The sequence below is a fragment of the Microtus ochrogaster genome, chromosome 7 (genome assembly GCF_000317375.1).
Source record: "Microtus ochrogaster isolate Prairie Vole_2 chromosome 7, MicOch1.0, whole genome shotgun sequence".
NCBI lineage: Eukaryota > Metazoa > Chordata > Mammalia > Rodentia > Cricetidae > Microtus > Microtus ochrogaster.
In genome coordinates, this window is record NC_022014.1 from 37,113,402 (window position 1) to 37,119,539 (window position 6,138).

Sequence of the window (6,138 nt, forward strand, 5' to 3'; positions counted from 1 at the left end):
TAGGGTCACCCCCTTATATCTAATTACAGCTCTCCATGGCTGCTCATGCTTCGTAAATGAAAACTTATAAAGCATACAGGCAGACAGTTCTCTCTGGGTTCTTTGAGTCTTCACTGCTGAAGGGAGCCTGCCACATAAACGATCAAACAAGCTTTATCCCCCCCCCCCCTTGTTAACTAGTCTTTTGTTACAGGACAGTTTGCGGTTACCTTGTGATAGGGAGGGGAGGGATCACAAACACATCTTTCCCTACCGGATGGACCAGTTCGAAGTGGAACTAGTTCTCATGGCAAAGCAGGTACATAATACATGATTCATTTATCAATCAATCCAGGGAGACACATAGCAGTAGATAATGGGGAGGGGCTTCCAGCATCCAGAGCTTTCTCAAGTTGGACTTTCAAGAGAAGAGAAAAGTGACCTTGTGAGCTTGCAAATGTTTTGGGGTAGCCCCAGCTTTATTATATTTTGGGCAGAGAAAAGGACTCTAGATTCTCTGCCCCCCCCTTTTTTTTTGAGACAGGGTTTCTCTGTGTATTCCCAGCTGGAATTTATTCCATAGACCAGGCTGACCTCAAATTTAGGGATCATTCTGCCTCTGCCTCCCTCCCAAGTCCTGGGATTAAAAGTATGTGCCATCACTGCCTGGTGATTCCCTGCTTTTGACATGTGAATTCTTTTTCTTTTTAATTTCCATGCAGAGTCTTTAATAGCGAAAATGAATTTATTGATCAGAGGAGTACAAGGACCTGTGAACTGTCCTTCAGCGATCAAAGGCAGAATGAGATTCCTGGGCACAGACTGGCAACAGAAGTAGTGCCCTAGTTGGGCAGTGGTGGCGCACACCCTTAATCCCCAGTGTTGGAGGCCAGCCTGGTCTATAGAGCAGGTTCCAGGACAACTGGGGCTACACAGAGAAACTCTCTCTCAAAAAGTAAAACAAAAAAGTAGCGCCCTCTGCCTTCCTCTTGAGGCCTGATCCATGTCCTAGACCCTGTTGTGAGAGCTTTCTGCTATCTTTTGAGGTCTAGCTTCCAGTTCTGGTTCCTCTGGAGAACCTCCCTCAGGGAAGGCAGGGCCCAGTTTGTCTCCTTGTGTGAGGGGTCCTGCTCTGCGGCCTGTCTTTGTGTGCAGCTCATAGCTTGGCAGGCAGCTTTCCTTACCGAGTGGAAGAAGCGCTTCACATGGCCTTGTTGGGTGCCTAAGAGCCGGACTGCAGGCCTGCAATTGGGGTTGCCAAATCGCAGGGTTCTGGTGAGGCTCGGGCTGTAGATTCCACTTGTTTAGGTTGTTCAGTTACTTGGGCCGCCTACTACAAGTTCTGGACTCAATATTTTTATTGAAATATAATGCACACATGGAGAAACACACAAATCTGAAGTATGCATAAGTGGATCCTCATGAAGTGAGCACATTTGCAGCTAAATAAATCAACCCTGTCAGGCGCCTGGCCTCCTTCCGGTCGTTGCTTCACACAATATTTTTCAAGAGCAAGTAGAAAGACTAAGAGGTCGTGGTTCTGAGAAGGCTCGGGCCGTGTTCTGTGCTTGCCAGATTAAAGGGGGGGGAATGTGGATTGAGGGTTATAGTGTGTATGCCTTGGGGAATTGTTAAGGTTGGGGGATGCGTAGGGTTCTGATTTAGGGTTGCATAAATTTGCTTGGGTTTGTGTGATAGCAGGAGCTATTTAGAGGAGGCCTTAGGGGCATATTGTGGGCGGGGCGGATAGAATCGAGGCGGGGCCTAGAGTCTAGGAAGGGCGGAGCCAGTGGATACGGGGCGGGGCTTAGGCGCTCGGAGGGGAGGGGCTTGCGCGCGCGCGCTCGCCGCCGGCGCGCCCCCTCTCGGCCGCCATGTTGGCTGGCGTGTGGGTGTCAAACGCTGCACGGGCTCGGGTCGCTCCCGCCTCTCCAGCGTTGCCGGCGGCTGCAGCCTTGCACTCGCGCGGGCCGGGAACGGAGGTGAGCTGAGACGCGCGGGACTTGGGGCGGGGGTATCTCGGGAGCCGGGGTGGGGCGGGGCGCGGACCTTCCTTCTCTCCAGTGCGTGGACGCCCCTAGAGCACCGGCTTCCCCGTCGCTGGCCGGGGCGTGCACCGTGCGGCCAGCCGGACCCCACCCGGCTGGACGGCTCGCCCAGGCTCCGCCCCACCTGAGCCCGCTCTGGGCTGGGAGGACGCCCGCCTCCCTCCCGGCTGGGGCGCCTGTCCTTGCCTCACACCTCAGCTCCGTAGCCTTCAGTTTGGAGCAACCCCGCCCCTCCCCGGAGTGTGCGTTTGCCCGGCTCTCCCCTCGCCCCGGGTCGGAGCCGGCTGGCCTCCTTCAGGGGGTCCGGGGAGGGGTCCCCCCTACCCACGTCCTTCTCGCCTCGGGGAACTGGGTTCCCCTACCCGGCCCCCACTCCACAGCACAGCGGGGACGGGGGCGGCGGAGCCAGGCTCCAGCTGCCTTTTGTTCCGCGTGGGATGGTAGAGACCCGGCGGCCCTGTTGGGCGAGTCGGGGTGGGCGAACCGCGCGTGGGGCCGGCCTCTTCCGGGAGACCCCAGTTCTCCGGTGTGCCGGCTCCCTCGGAGCGCGAGCCGAGCGCGTTGGGAGAGGCAGGTCATTCCTGGAGGAGTCCCGGCCAACAGGTTTTTTTGTTTGCAACCTGAAGTTGGCCCAATGGCTTTGCAGGGGAGCCGGCCGCCAGGGCTCCCTAGAAATCCCGGCCGGTTTCAGTCCGTTCCTCGGTCTCGGGCCTCAGTCCCTCCAGCGGCCTCTTCACTTTAGTACTGCCTTGGGATGCGTTTGAAGTCTTGTGTTTCAGAAAGGATGGGGTTTAGTCATTCTTGGGATTTTGACAAGGGAAACTGAGGCCCAAAGATGCGTTTGCCCAAGGTCATCCAGTCAGAGGAAGTCAGTGTCACAGCTGGAAGCCCCATCTCCAGGGCGTAAAGGAGTGCCAAGGACTCCTCCAAATTGCTTGCCTGTTATTTTTAACATTGACACAAGAAAATGGGTAGGGAAAGGTGAAAAAGACACGTGAATCCTTCATTTGCACACCCCAGAAAATAACCTGTGAAAGAAGGGACCGAAATGATTGAATAAGGTGAATTTCTATGATCGACGTCCCCCTTACATTACGTAATTTAATGAAGACTTAGCGGGAACTTTGCGGTCTTGTAACTCTAGATAGACGGCGACAGCGGTAGATACTGGCTCCACGCCGTAGTGATCGGCTGTGCGTTGGTAATCAAGCTTTCCATCTATATTTCGTTGGTAATGAAGCTCTCATCTGTATTTAAATGAGCATGGGAGGAACTGCAGTTTGCTTCTGAAGGATGTTACTAATGACTGTGTTGGAAGCACCTGTAGGTCTCAACTTTGATTTTAAGTATGTTTGCTTTTGTTCTGTTTTGCGACAGGGTCTATTCCCGTCTGGTGGTCCAGACTGGTCTTGAATGCACAGTGACCCGCCTGCCTCTGTCTCCTGGGTGGAGGGATTAAAGGTGTGGGCCACGGCATTCAGGATGCTTTTGTGTTTTTAAAGTTTGTTTTCCTAGTTTTAAAGTTAGGCTAATTATCTGTGACTCTCTGCCTGGGCTCTTGTTTTGTAAACATTAGTTGCAAAGTCTGGTACCACGTGGTATCAGGAGCAACTTTGTGGGGTGTTTGGATTTCCAAACCCTGAGATGGAAGGATTGGGGGTTCTGTTGAGATTGCTCTTCCCTGAATCTTCCCTGAAGGGTGTGTGGTGCCAGACATCAGAGTTACCAAGAAATGTGAAACTTAAAAAAAAAATTGTGTGTGTGTGTGGAGGGGTTGTACACCTGTGCCCTAACCCTTGAGTGCAGAAGAGGGTGTCTGATCCCCTGGAGCTGGAGTTACATTTGGTTGTGAGCTGCATCTGTGGTTCTTTGAGAGAACTGTATGTGCTCTTAACCGTTGAGCATCCTCTCCAGCCCATATATTTGAAACTTCGAAGTGACTGTACCTGACATGGTGTTTACAGTCTTGAAAAGCGGCCCATCCTTTATAGAAACCCTCTGTTGAAATATGGCTGCCTGTTATGTAATCTTTCATAATGAGGAGTGGATTTCCCAAGAGTGGAGATTCTGATAAGAGTCCTGTGAAAGTAGTTGAGAAGTTTTGGAGAAACTTTTAATGGCTTGTTTTTCTGGAAATGAGAGGAACTTTGTTTTTAATTTCATTAGTAGTGGTAATTTCAGTTCGTTGTGGACTAGAGCATGGGAAGAATGAATTTCATTCAATTGTACACTGATTGCAGAGCTTTCTTTCTTGTTGATAGGATGTGATTGACTGGTTTGAGCCCTTAGTGACCCTGAGTGCTGAATTCAGAGGATTTTTTTCCCCCCAGAGCGCCTCATTGTGTTATCTAGGTTGGCATGGAATTTGATTCTCCTGCCTCACCCTCTCCAGGACTGAGGTACCATGCATGGCCCTTGGTCTGCTGGTATTTGTATTTAAGCAAACTTAATGTCAAGCCTTGGCCAGCTACCTGGGGCCCTTCTTCCTCTACTTTTCCCAGCCTCCCCACCACACACAGTCTGTTACTCTGGCCATTTTGAGACTGTGACATCTTTGAGGCCAGTGGTTGCCTTGTCTTTCTTTACTTTTCTAAGGCCTAGTTCAGCCTGTGACATACAATAGTGTTCAGTAAAGGTCTGTAATAAGTAGTCCTTTGGCCAGGCCAGGACAAAGTCTTTGATTCTGTACCATAGGCTCCACTGTTTAACTTTGCTCTGGCATAAGCCACTACTGTTGGCCCAGCTGTATCGTGAAATTACTGTCCAGCTGGTTTCTTTTTTCTTTTCCTTTTTCTCCTGCAGTTTTGGAAATTGAACTAAAGGCCTCACACATGCTAGGCAAAGCAGTCTACCATGGAGTTATATTCCCAATCCTCCTTCACCCGAAGTCAGGCTGATATATGTATGTAGCTTTGGCTGGTCTGGAATATAGACCAGTTGGCATTTGTCACCATGACCAGCTAGCTTTCTTAGTTAAAAAAGAGATTTATATCATTGTTTATTATTTTATTACTTGTGTGTGTTTCTATGTGCATATGGGTGCAGTGCTCTCAGACTAGAGGGGGTGTGGGATACTCAGCTATGAGCTTCTGACATGGGTACAGATCTTGGATTCTCAGAAAGAACAGCACATGCTCTTAATTTAGTCACCTCTTCAACCCCAAGATTTATTTTCTTCCTTTTTTAGGGGGGAGTGGACTTGGTCTCTCTGTGTAGCCTCTACTGTCCTGTTAGATCAGTCTGGCCTCGAACTCACAGATCCACCTGCCTCTGCCTCCCAAGTACTGAAATTAAAGATGTGTACACCATACCTGGCCTAGAATTTTCTTTCTTAATTTGTTTATAGTGCCTAAAAATCGAAACTTAGGAAAACAAGTATAAAAAACCAAACATATGCGGTTAAGTGTGTATTCAGCCACTTTATCTAGAGGTGTGTTTATCATACCTGATCTCAGTCTGATGATTAAGAAAGTTCAGGTTTTATTTTTTTTTTTTTTTTTTTTTTTTTTTTTTTTTTTTTTGGTTTTTCGAGACAGGGTTTCTCTGTGGCTTTGGAGCCTGTCCTGGACAGGCTGGTCTCAAACTCTCGAACTCACAGAGATCCGCCTGCCTCTGCCTCCCGAGTGCTGGGATTAAAGGCGTCCGCCACCATCGCCCGGCTGAAAGTTCAGGTTTTAAATCTTGGAAGCTCAGCCTGGCAGTGGTGGTGCACACCTTTAATCCCAGCACTTGGGAGGCAGAAGCAGGTGGATCTCTATGAGTTGGAGGGCAGCCTCTACAGAGTGAGTTCCAGGACAGTCATGACTGTTACACAGAGAAACCCTGTCTCAAAAAACCCAACACCCTCCCTCCCCCCCAAAAAAACCCAAACCTAACAACTCGAAGCTCTTTCAGCAGCCTTTAAAACAGAACCACTTTCATCAGAGTGTAGGACTGGGATTAACAGCCCTGTGTCAGTGGAAACACTGAGATCTACTAGGTTAAGCTCAGGACTCAGGTAGCTGGTATTCACGCTGGTTTGATCTACTAGGTTAAGCTCAGGACTCGTGTAGCTGGTATTCACACTGGTTTGATCTATAAGGTTAAGCTCAGGACTCGGGTAGCTGGTATT

At 49.8% G+C, this 6,138-nt stretch overlaps 1 protein-coding gene across 4 annotated transcripts in view; it reads left to right on the forward strand.

The window, feature by feature from the left end:
• Positions 1-1,856: 1,856 nt before the first annotated feature.
• Epn2 (epsin 2) overlaps positions 1,857-6,138 on the forward strand; it is a 66,515-nt gene continuing 62,233 nt past the window's right edge. For all 4 annotated transcript variants that reach the window (XM_013347426.2, XM_005349907.3, XM_005349909.3 and 1 more), the window contains exon 1: positions 1,857-1,961. The gene's annotated coding sequence lies outside the window, so the exon portion shown is untranslated. The remainder of the gene's footprint in view (positions 1,962-6,138) is intronic.